A 13,085-nucleotide genomic window follows, 5' to 3' on the forward strand; every position below is an offset into this window, starting at 1 on the left:
AAATCTACGCACAGTGGAAAAGCATATAAGTTATTGTGCCCATATAATGTGGCATAGATTTTATAAAGCTTGAGACTTTACACGCCATGTTTTGTTGCAGTTGTTGCGCAGAAGGATGGGAGAACACTTTAACTCATAACATTTTTGAACTGATTTAGTGTGGCAAACAACCTATGATTGATAATAAATCTGTGCAGCCAATTTTCAGCTCAAATTTGTTCTGTATAGGTACATGAGTAAAGTCTGGGAGCAAGATTATATGTAGTCGGCTACATTGCCAATCATATTAAAAACTTTGTTTATTTTACGATAAATTTTGCAACAAGGACGTATGATTGCAATGCAGATGACTTGGATGAAAGTATATCGCATGGCGTGTGGCTTGCTAGACATTTCCTTCGAATTTAATCATGAAATACCCATCCCAATAATTACTTCGTATAGGTAAGACTCACGGGATGGTTATACATAGAGGAACACATTGTTTATTGCACAATGCGAAGGAATGAATTTTAGCACGCACTTATTACCCAATTTCGCAGACGCACTCGCCGGATACAGAAACCGAATGTGGGAGGTAAACAGAGAAGCCAACGCCTTTCGTATCTGGAAGGGAGCACGCACAGTTACATCTGGGTCAGGATTTTGTAGGCGGCTAGACGGGTCGGTCTCCATTCGGCGTTTAGGTGCTGACCAAGCACACTAACTGGCCATTTTCGCAGCCATGGGTTACACCAAGTAACAAGGGCGTATCACATTTAATGAACACTCTTCAGATATAGCGTGTGAGTGTCCTAGGCGTTGCAGGAAAAGGTCATCGCCGTCAGAATCATCATCATCGTCAACAACAACAACATCGTCGTCGTAATAATCATAATCTTTATTATCACTCCCAAAACAGACGCGAAGTTTGACAGGACAGAGGTTTCGGTCAAGAAGTTATCCCCTGGGCAGAGATTTTACCACCAGAACAATGGCTTAAATATTAACTCGTATAGTCTGTCATTTTAAGACTTCGTTTTCTTTTTTCCGCTAACTGGGACCACGGGTCCTCCTTCCCTGCATTGTGAGTACTTATACTTTGAGTGACCGAGCGGATGAAACATGTTTTAGTTTCCTTATGCGCAACAAAGCGCCCCTTTTCCATTTCGTCCAACACCCCACCTCGGGGATGAGCGGCGATGCAGGAATCGTGAGAGTCGAACGTCGCTCAACGACGTCTACTTGCCTCCTCCCGGAGCTCTGCAGGGCCGCCTTGCGTAAGGGCCATTTCCCAGGCGCCACTGCTCTCTCTTCACTGTCGGCGCTGCCACGTTCGGCCTTCACTCGCAGTAACTCACCAGGACGACCAGCCGCTAGCGAGTTATAGCCTTCTCCCGAAGTCTGCAAGGCTAGGATCACCAGAACACCAGCGCAGTAAACGGGCCAGGCTGGTAAAAGAACTGCTTCGGTGCGGCCACACCGGAACATCGCTTCCCCACCATCTCCCATTCTCTTCGTCCATGCTTTCCACAACACCATCAGTATAAAGACCATTGAGCGCCTCTCCCGAGGGCTTCCGTTACTTTTTTTTCCTTTTTGTATAGTTTAGCTTGTTCACTTGTATAGCCCGTCTGACATCTTTTCGTTCCCTTCTGAGGTGGCGTTGTCCCATTTTCCTCCGGGATGAAACAATACAGGGAAAGAAACAAAATGAGACCAGCACCTTTATCGGGGGAAGCGAAAGATGCGGAGCTGCGCAAGAACAATGCCATCGTAAGGTTTTGCGCTTCTCGGTTCTTGTGTGAGGAGAACAGAGGTAAAGCTTTCGTAAAGTACTTCCTTCTCTGCTCTCACCTGAGGCACACATTACGGTGACCGCTGTCATCTATAGCGAAGGAAGAAAAACAATTTCGAAGGTAAGTAGAGACCTAGAGTTAGACGTAAAGATATAGGTGTCTGCAGTTTCAACCTAATTGGACGTAAGCGCGTGTGTTGGTTCTGGTCGACGGGCAGCAACTGCTCAGTGACACGGAAATCCTGTTTGCCTTCGAGTTCCACCTAAGTAAACGCCCAAGTTATCCTTCTGTACGGCGCAGTGTAGGAGCAGTTTGAACTGAAACGCCTTCGTCTTGGAGTGCGCCTCATCTGGCTGACATCGGTGCTAACCATGACAGGGCTTGCACATAACCAACCTATGACGTCTCCCGACTAGCTACACACGTTGGATAAACGTAAACCAGCAACGGGGGGAACTGGGGCAGGGGAGGGGCGTTGAGCCCAAGGGAAGTAGTCGAGAAACGTGGGGTTTTAGGTGACGTCACGCAAGCTGCCAGCGATCTCGCTCTCTGCCAATACTTGGTCGTTTGCTGGCACATTGTAGGACTTCGCACAATAGAGACGGTACATTGGTCTGTGTTGTGGAATAATAGATTAACAATAACTATTTTGCAGGAAGCTCAGAGGTGAAGATTATGGGATACATGTAAAATTTGTAAGCTTTACGCAACTCAACACACGGTGCCGACGAGTTCTAAATCTCAGTGAATAGCTCAGGGTCACAATAAAATTGTCTTGGTATTTTCGGCGCAGTTCAGCGTCGCAAACATTTTTACTGCTGTGTCCACAGAAATAGTTGAACACCCAACGGTGTAATATTTTCTAATGGCACCGCTGCAGGTCCCGTGCTGCCGATTATGGAGCTCTAAACGTTATAAAATTGTGTTTAATTATTTACTTTACCCAAATAAAACTCAAGCCCGCGGGTCTGAGCCGACACCTAATGAGTAAGTACTTCGTCATGAGGAGACAAGCTTCCTCCATACGTGCAAATTTTTGACACGTATGGTGGTCTTTTAATTATACTTACACGTTCGACGTGACTCGTAACTTTGATAGGACCAACGGAAATCAGGATACTACTTTTTGAGACAGTGTTGCCCGCACGAGAACTCATCAGCCTCCACGAGGCCGGATAACCTTTTTAGTAGCGGAATTGGTAATGCAAACGATTGCGGTGGTGCCTCCACCGCAAAGCCGATCAGAGAGCTCCATGCACAGCTTCAATATAAAATCCTGCGGAGACAGGGTAATCTGTGGCCGTGTTGCGGGGGATTTCTTCGGTTCAACACGCTGAACCGAAGTTTTTTTCCCAACTTTTCCCCCCAACTTTTTTCCCCAACTGCCTCAACTTTTCCCGTGCCACTTTACTATCCCTTTTTGAAACAGCCCAGTTTTTTTCTACAGTTCCTCCCAGTTTTTGCCAGTTTCCGATCGATTCACCTAGAAAAAGTTTTGATGGACCTATTGAAAACAAGGAGGTGCCAGATTCAGTGAGCCAATGTTATGTCATGCCTATTTTAGTGAACTCGTCCACCACGGAGCAGCAGACGAAGAAAGCCAGGCCTTCTCCCACTGCTGCACAGCGCCTCCATCCTTCGACGACACCGAATGGTGCACCTAAGCGTTCACTCTAGAATCAATCCCTAACAGCTCGATGCGCTTTGTTAACTTATCACTTCCCAGACTGCACTTCTCAAAATACTCTACCGGCCTCTGTATTTTAATGAATGTTGGTTCCTTCAGTGCGCTTCCGTCGTGGTCTTGAAGACCTGGCTTGTTTTGCATATGTCCACGGCAAATGGCCAATGACAGTGTCACTGCGAAGCAAAACGTCGTATCGGAGATGTTTTTGTCGAGGGCACCTTAACTATTTAGAAATAAAACACGTCGTTTAATCGCCAGCAGTAAGTGCCCAAGCTCCATCTAGGCTACTAAGCGTGGCATTGGGGAGGCCAACGGATCACTTTAAACCAACCGGTGATATTTAACGACAGCTTAAATGTAGCGCGCATGGACGCTCCTGTATTTTGAACGCGTGTCTGTCCGTCTGATACGCGGCCATCTTTTATGCAGACCCTGCGGCTGGGAGTAGACCAAACAACTTCGCGCGCACAACGTCAGAAGTTCGATGAACGGCCACGAGCTAGTCACAGCAGTTGGTAAGCAGAACTTCTCATCCGTGGTGGAGCTTTTGATGCGGTAAGATTATCAGAAGACGGGGTCATTTTATGTGAGGTAAGCCTCAATCTTTCTTTATTTCATCCTCCGTTGTAGTGGAACTAAAAAATGTGGGAAGAAATATTCACGGGAGAAAGCGTTCCCTTTTTTCTCCCCTATTTCGTTACAATGCGAGTCTAAAGCCTGGAGAACTACCGGAGAAAGCAGACGTGCTTATGCCCGAAAATTTTACTCTCCCTAAGTTCACCCCATATTTTTATATATATATATATATATATATATATATATATATATATATATATACCGCTCCAAAGTGGTCTGTGATTTTTTTTGTCGGATCATAAAACAATACGCCGTGAAAGGTGCTACGGCTTGCAGTTGTCGGCCAGCCCGCAAGCCTACCGATGGCTAGGGAAAAAAATAACTGATAGAGGTATTTATCCTTTTCTGTAAGGTGGGAGGGGGGCGTATAGGCCTGGTGAACCATGTAGCAAAATTATCAAAAGTGGGAGGCGATGCCTTGGAACAAGCAAACACATGCCCGCACAAACAAGCGCCGGTGAAAAATAACCCGCCTTTCCGCCAGCATTACAGTGTTATATTAGGCAACGCACCCGGAAGAAAAATGGTCCCTCGGCTACCAGACCTATTCTACGACCACGCCGCAAAAAGCCAGTTAATGGCCGTCGTACTTGCGTCAACGACGTGGACATCTCGACATGGCCTCCGGACTGTGGGCAGGTAAAGGGAACGGAAGAAAAGAAGGACAGAAAAACACAAATGCGCAGCGGGCGAAAGGCTGACGAAGGGCGGACAATTAAAGGTGCGGCAGCTATTACAACACTCCGCTAGCTGTAACGCCTTAATAAAGCCGGAGTTCTTTAAAGTACCAGTTGGGACACAGCACCTTGGAACTCTACAACTACGTGCACTCCGCTCTCTGCCACCCCTGCCCCCCGCCCCCCTTTGCACCACGCCTGTCGCTGTTCCGCGGCGTGCAATTTATAATTCCGCTCTCTGGCCAATTTCCTACCAACAAGCAATTAACCCTGAATGTTTTTAAAAGAATCACATCAGGACTCCATTTTGCCGTGCCTTACCTCAAAACAAGCACATCGAACGCCGCTACTTGTACTTCGTGGGCTTACCGAGAGGCATTTTGCAGCACCAAAAAACAAAACCCCTCATCCGTAGGGCCTAGCGCTATGTGCTACGTTAAGATTATGAGCGTCTTGTTAAAAGACTGCGCCCGAACTTTCTGAAGAGATTTCGCAAGTGTTGTACCCGGTTTCTTACCATGGTCGTCATTTAGCAACCAGTCATCAACGACGGCCACAACACGCGCCTCAAGTATTATAATAAAACCGAATACAGCAAATGCCGGGGTGTTTTAAATGCGTGGAACAAAGCTGTCCATCTATCAATTCCGTATTCTAGACCATTAATACGTGCTCTTTTAAAGCGCAGATGGATCCGAAATAAACGAGCTACGCGGCCCGTACAGTACGTCAGCAGCGTAGCTACATAGCAGCTGTGACGAAAGCAACTTCCAGACATTTTATTTGCAGTCAGCTTCGTTGAGTTAGCCTGCACGTGTCGTTAAATGAGCGTGGTCGAACGTACGAGCTCACAGTCTCGCTGCGAACTTTCCCTTTCTTTTTTATTTCGACGACTTTAAACATGCAGCCGTTTCGCTTCACATTTGTCACTAGGCTGCGTGTGCAGCGTCAGTGGACTTCATTCCTTTATGACAAAATAAATGGCCATTGTGGTGAGCGCGAACTTCTGATCGAGCTTTCGTAAAGGTCAGGGTTAGTCGACTATACTTTAAGACACAGTGAAAAACGGCCTCAAAATAGCTTCGGAATCAGACACGTGGCCCGTATCGATTTCTGATTAAGTGCTCTTCATTTTTCCCCCACAGATGGAACAGTCAGTGTGCGTGTTTTCTTTTCATTCTTCTGCAGTATCAGATCGCGAACAGTACTATACGCTGGCTAATATTTTAAGGCGGCTACTGGGCCGTGCAACCTGTTGATTGTTAGCATTAACACTTGTTAGAGCCTCACGACAGTATATATATAAGACAGAGTAACCACTAGTTCATTTAGAACCTGATCATTTCGCCGAGGCACTAAAGAAAAGTAAAGAGTGTGAACGAAAAAACTGGCGGAGCTTGCCCTAGTGGTGCAAAGCTGGAGGACCAGCAGTAGTGCTGACGGCACCTGTCCCTTGGATTTCCCTTAAAGCTCGCATGAATATCAAAACTTTCCGCGGAAAGTTCTCTGTGATTTGCAGGCCCACATAGCTTTGCCCGCAGCCCTTCACTTCTCTCCCAAAGAAGATGGCGTTAGCACACGCTATAACCCGCGGCAACCGGATTACCTCAATGGTCTAGACTGTGGGAACCGGACTTACAACTATGTCCGAGACTTTCTGTCAGGACGGAAAGCCGTTATCAAGATCGGAGACATTGCGTCGGACCCCATCGACCTCGGTGGGAGGGGTACGCCACAAGGAGCGGTTTTGTCACCCCTACTGTTTAATATCGCCCTTATTGGCCTCCCCGCTAAACTTGGGGTCATACCAGGTCTGCACCATGGCTTTTACACCGAAGATATAACGGTGTGGACTGGAAAGGGCTCGGTGGAGGAAATGCAGGACCACTTACAACTTGCCGTCGACGTAGTCAATGAATACGCGAAGAGCTGTGGCCTCTCTTGCTCACCGCAAAAATCAGAGCTCCTCATGGTGCACAGGGGAAGGCAGCAAGCCCCAAGCATCGAGGTCGTCCTGGATGCCCATACCATCAGGCCTTCCCGTCAGATCAAGATCTTGGGAATGTTCTTCCAGGCGGACAACGGAAACACAGTTCTTATCAGCCGGCTCAAGCGCACTACCGAACAAGTCACACATATGCTCCGAAGGATAACGACAAAGTCTACGGGCATGAAAGAGGCGGACACACTTAGGCTCGTTGAGGCCTTTGTGATGTCCCGACTGGCTTACACCCTTCCATACGCCATACTCAATAAGACTGAAACAGCTAAATTGGACGAATTAATCAGAAAGGCGCATAAGCAGGCTCTGGGGCTGCCAGTAAGCACCTCGAATGAAAAACTTTTAAAACTGAGTATTCGCAACACAGTGGCTGAAATCATCGAGGCTCATCTATCAAACCAGCGACAAAGATTGGGGTCAAGTATCACTGGGAGAAGCCTCCTAGGCAGACTACGAATGACATCCCCTGAAGAGGTACAGTATTGGGATGTGCCAATCGAACTTCGAGAGAAGATTGCAGCAGCGCTCATACCGCGCAACATGCATCCAGTACACCACGCAGGCAGAAGAGAGGCAAGAGCTCGTGCAATCGGAAGGGTCAATGACAACAGGGCCCGCACGGTCTATACTGATGTGGCCGTCCACGCCAGAAGGGGATCGATGACTGCTGTTGTGACAACCGCAACGTCGCATATTACCAGCATCACCCTACCCTGCACGACCACTGACCAAGCAGAAGAGGCTGCCATTGCCCTGGCCATCTCTCAGACGACCGCAGATACAGTTGTAACAGATTAGCAACAGTCATGACGAAATTACCTCCATGGAAGAATATTCAAACGTGCCTTAAGTATTCTTCTTCAACGTCCGCTTCACCGACGAGTCAAAATACTCTGGACTCCAGCCCATCCGACCTAGTACTCCGCTGTGTGTCAGTTTTGTAGCGAACCTGGCACGCTCTACTATATGGTGTGGGGTTGTCAGAAAAACCCCAAGTTAGACAGAATTCCTCGTCCGTCTTATGAACAGTGGGAGAGCGTGTTGTCCAGTTCCAGCCGGAAGACCAGCTTCGGTTGGTTGAAAGGGCTGTCGCAGATGGCACCACGAATAGGGTTCTGAAATAAGGACACCACTCCACATTTTTTTTTTGCTAATAAAGAAGTTTATTCTCCCTCGCGCGCGCACGCGAAATCGGCGTCAGTAGGTGAACTCAGCGTCTGTGCTCCCCACTTCAGGCGCGAATGCACCTGAATCAGGACGATTTTTCGTCAACTGCGAAGTTTCTGAGGAAGCTGTACAGATCTCCTTTGTAGCCGTATGGCTGCATTGAGGTGCATGTCAAATTTTATTTCGCAGAACCTTACTCCACCTTGGGAATTTCCCGTAAATCTGGTCGATGAATGCACGTGAAGAGGCGTGGAGAAAAACACGCGAGAGGGCACGCCACGAAAGCTGGGCAGAGTGTTCTCTGTGGTCCAGCTGGTCGACGCCGGGCGCTCCTTACGAGGCGCACGTTCACGTGCTCTCGGTATTTTTCTTGGTAATGTTTTGTGCTAACGCTGGACGGCGGAACTAAATGCTTCAACAGCTCTGCTGTTAAAAGCTCAATATCTCTGAGTAGAGCTAACACTACATGTGCGTTTCAATTAAAACCTCAGCGTTGCGACAGAGGAACGTAACGAGTGATTCATGTAAGGGCAATTGCCTACATGGTAACAATTACTCTTTCTTGATATTCTCGCAATACCGCAAAAAAAATTTACTGCACCGAAGGTCGTCAACACGTGTCATCACTGTGGGTGTACACTTGATGAACTTGTAAGCTTTTACAAATGCATACACAATATTCTTAAGAGGTAGGTACAGCTCGAAACCCTCCAAAGTATAGGGAGGAGATTATTCTTCTATGCTCCTTTTCACAAGAACACTTACAGAAATGTTCACGATAGACAGTGTCAATGCTTGTAAGGACAACTATATATGAATTACGGGTGCAAGAGACTCCTTACTTGAAGCTTAATATTTTTCGCAGTAATATAAAAATATCGACTCCCGATTTTGGATGAACCTTAAAAAACCACGAAGAGCTGCCTTAGGTCTTATATATTCAACCACTTTGCCGTAACTGCTTTAGATGTTGCTTACTCCTTCTTTACGCATTCTATGAGTAATTAAAACCATTCTGGCCGCCAAGCAAAGGGAAATTTGCCTATGCCCGCAAAGCATGCAACGCATGAACCAACTTCCCGGTTGGGAAGTTGGGCTTTGTCTGACGGCGAGTCCCGTGTGTTTTCGAGACAAGCGAACGTCAGGCGACTCGACCTCAGGGACTAGTGACTTGATGGGGTTGGCTCAACTCTGCATGCGTTTGAAAGTGTCGAGCTTTTTGTCATTTCTATGGCTGTCCCGGTCGATGCTTACGCGCACTTTTTCCATCTCTGTTTCTGAACTTCAGTACATCTTTGGAAGCCTTCTGCGAGCTAATATTTTAGGCCTCGGTTTTCATTGGGCTCATTTGTTTTCACCTCCTCTCATTGATAGACTGTGTGATAAGGAATGTGTCTGATGAAAAAAAACACAAAGGATTCGATGGAAGTAAACGGCCACCGCGGTTAACTGGCAAACAAAAAGCCCGAAATAAGAGACGTCAGTTGGACATGGACGTGAGCCTAAAAGACGACTGGGTAATTGTGCGCTCCTAACGCTGTCTTGATTTCATTGACTGTGTGGTTTAACCCGCCGACGCTTCACAGGCGATAAGGCGCGTCGCAGTGGAAGGCTCCGGATTAATTTTGACCACCTGGGAATCTTTAACGTGCACCGAAAGCGGGTTCACACGGCCGTTTTTGCTTTTCGCCTCCATCAGAAAAGCGGCCGCCGTGGCCAGTAATCGAACTTGCGTCCTCGTTCTCAGCAGCACAACGCCTTGGCGAATAAAGCTGTCTTGCGGCATTTTTGCAGGGAGAGCAGAGTTTTGTACCATGATATTTTAGTAAGAGGAGACCATAAGAAAGAGCCGCACGCCGCTCGTTTGTCTTGAGTTACTCTTCTTCTGGCTGCGTTCGAATTCGCGGACAGCTTGGTAGACAGCCTACGAAGCAGTCTAACTAGACGTCTAAAGGAATAAAATTGGAACGGCGCCGCGGTCGCAAACGCAACACCAGCGCAGACGACAGCGTCGTAGCAGACATGTTGATATGCGCAAGTCGCAAGTTTCGTAACTCATATTACCGTTGCTATTAGAAACGTTACGTAATTTAAAAATTAAACAGTCATTTTTATCGCTAGTAAACTATGCTAAATATTTCAATAAAATAACAAGTGCTTTTGTTTTAACATTAATACACAAAAAGATGGCGCTGGCGTCACTTGTTAGTTTAGACAGGAAGGTAGAATGCATCGTTGCTGACTTCGATGCTATCTCCTGGAAGCAGTCTTCGTTGACTGTTTCGTTCGAATTGGAACGGGGATTAACTTGGCGGACTGTGCGCGAAGACGGCAACGAAGCTGTCTAAACGGTAAATTAGAACGCACCCTCTGGCTACTGTTCACCCCTGATCGCCAGTTTGAAATATCAAGTTTCTATTTAGGCTAAAGGCTGCGGTTTGTGCCAGGCAACAAATAAATGGGAACCGTTCCTGTCACTGGCTGCGCTCGCATGTTGGCTTTACTTATGTTCGAGAAAGTTTATCACCCTAAGCGGTCAGCATACATTCCTTCAAGATTTAACAGTACGTATTTCACATGTCCCGTACACCCTGATTCTCTTTTAGTCTATTACGCGGTACTAATTTCGATTTTTCTATCCTTGCAATTCCCCACTATTGTGAATTTATTAGCCAAAAATTTGTTAATGGGGAAAAAAAGCCCGCTAATTTGACCTTAATAACAGGTCATTCCAACACGGCAGTTTAAAAAAAATGACGGATCTCATTCTATTTTTCCTTTTGACAGATTAGTTGAATGCCCCTACGTTTTCTGAGACCTTCGGGGCGACAGAAGAACTGCTCCGGTTAAGCAGTGGTCCCGGGTTCGAATCCTGGACCAGGAAGAATTTTTCTTCAACTGCGAAGTTTCCGAGTAAGCTGTATAGCTTTCCTTTGTAGCCGTATGGCTGCATTTAGGTGGATGTCAAACTTTCCTTACAGAAACTTACTCCACCTTGGGGATTTCCCCTAAAATCTGGTCGATTAACACCTGTCCTTCACTTCGAGTTGTTGATCAATTTGCTTTCGCGCTACTAACGACTAGCCTCCTGGTTAGCTCAGTTGGTAGAGCGACTGCTCCGGCTAAGCAGTGGTCCCGGGTTCGAATCCTGGACCAGGACGAATTTTTCTTCAACTGCGAAGTTTCCGAGTAAGCTGTATAGCTTTCCTTTGTAGCCGTATGGCTGCATTTAGGTGGATGTCAAACTTTCCTTTACAAGAACTAAGGGAACCCCCTTTTCTTTGGCCGGGAATTCCAATTTACAGGAAAGCTTTCGAATTAGCTATGCTTTGTTTCCCGACTATCAGTTTTTAAAGACGCTCCATCAAATGCACGGATGGCTTGTCCTGTTCTACGTCGACGACAACTAAAAGACTGTTTAGAGTTGATGACCGTGTAGTGCCAGGTATTTTAATTGAAATGACAAAGCATCGGTTTAAAAAATACCACGTGGTCAACAATGTTTTGACCTGCGTGAGAGTACGACATTTGCGTTCTTTAGTGAACAAATCACCTACGGGAAAAATAGCGTTTCAGGTTTTGGTTGTAAGCAATCAAAGCTCAAGTTGTGCTACGGAAAGCTTGAAGAACGTGGGTATGAGAATTTACATATTATACAAGATACCAAAGTAGTTAACGGAGCGAAGTTGTCGTCGAAGGCTGTTGAAGCGTATGGTAAACGCACTTCGGCAATTTTACGACTTAGTTAACCTGTCTTAGCTATATGCGCGATCCATTCTTTGCAATTCCGCCTTGATCAGGGCTACTTTTCAGAGTATAATGTACCCCCTGCAATCGCAAGGCACGACCCCAGAAAAGGCATCCTTTTCCCTCTATTGGCCAACACGTGAATAGCATTTTTTGTAGTCTCACCGAACTCACCAGATACTGTTTTAGTTCAATCCTCGTGCCAGAAGGTATAGTACACGTTGGGCTTTCGTAAGGAATGAACACAGTTTCGCGTTGTTGACGACCAAGCATCGCGCTTTGCTCGTTTTCCCATAGCACAGAAACAAGGGCCGTTGTGTGACAACAATTGGCCGGCATAACAAAACGCTGTTAGTGAAACATCGTCAGTATGCACAAAGACTTGCAAGTTGCCCTGAACCTCCGGCATTCCTTTCAGTAGTTCCCCTTTTCCCACCCCTTAAGTCTTTCGGTGCCTCCACTATTCTTCTGCACAACTTTGGGCCTCTACAAGGGGATAATTTTATCGGCTGCTGTCCAAAGGAAGGAGGGGCTGGCGGGCGAAGTGCGTCAATATTATCCCGTGCCATTGTCTTTCACCCGTCCCCTGTGAACGAGAGGCGATGAAAGCGGGAGGGCGTTTCTGCAGCAGGCACGGCCAGTGTCAGCCTGTCTGGCCAACGCTGTAGCCTTTACGTTTTCCCACCTCCGTCGTCTTTGCCTCCAGCCGGGTGGTTGGTTTCTCCTACAATTTAGAAACTAGCGTTCTCTCGAAGCGCCAGGTTTGTTGACCCAAGACAATGACAGCGCCTTGGAAACTCTACACAGATACCTACTCGGTAGGCCGTTCAGCAATGCGTCCATTGTTCCGTCGCGAAGCGCGCTGCGAGCCGTTCTATAAGCTACTTGGCCTACACCTTTATCGGGCTTGAGTCTGCGCTTAACTATTATTGGAAACACAGGGTGCTCGATGGGCAAGCGTTAAAGTCGGGTTCAATACGCTTGTCGAGTGACGTTAGGTGCAAATTATCTCGGTTCCATTGATGTGTGCTCCTGATCTGCGTGCGGAGAAAGGTACTAAGACAATAGACATCCGAACGTTCGCCGTCTGCATTTATTTGGTAAGCCTTCGGAAAATGACCTAGGGCAGCAGAGCACAGTATGTAGATGTGCCTAGTATGACAAAGGTTATATGATGCAGGTGAAAGCAATGTTAATAAAAGGTGACAGGGCAGTAGTGATGACTACCGCAATATAATAAATTGCTGCTTTACGTTCTCCTCGAAAAAAAGCATAGTACCATAGCCGGCGCAGATTAACAATGTGCACATTTGTGCTGCTATTCACACTTCCCCAATTTGTGCTCTGTCGGCTAGTTGTTTCATTTGATGCGTAAGCATTCTAAGGACACT

At 46.9% G+C, this 13,085-nt stretch overlaps 1 non-coding gene across 1 annotated transcript; it reads left to right on the top strand.

Annotated features, from left to right (window-relative positions):
• The first annotated feature begins 11,033 nt into the window (after positions 1-11,033).
• On the top strand, positions 11,034-11,107 carry Trnaa-ggc (transfer RNA alanine (anticodon GGC)). Its single transcript has one exon. It is a non-coding gene; the product is annotated as a tRNA-Ala (tRNA).
• Positions 11,108-13,085: the final 1,978 nt, after the last annotated feature.

Source organism: Haemaphysalis longicornis, unplaced genomic scaffold (assembly GCF_048455015.1).
Source record: "Haemaphysalis longicornis isolate Haplotype H1 unplaced genomic scaffold, Haemaphysalis longicornis Haplotype H1 scaffold_4, whole genome shotgun sequence".
Lineage (NCBI taxonomy): Eukaryota > Metazoa > Arthropoda > Arachnida > Ixodida > Ixodidae > Haemaphysalis > Haemaphysalis longicornis.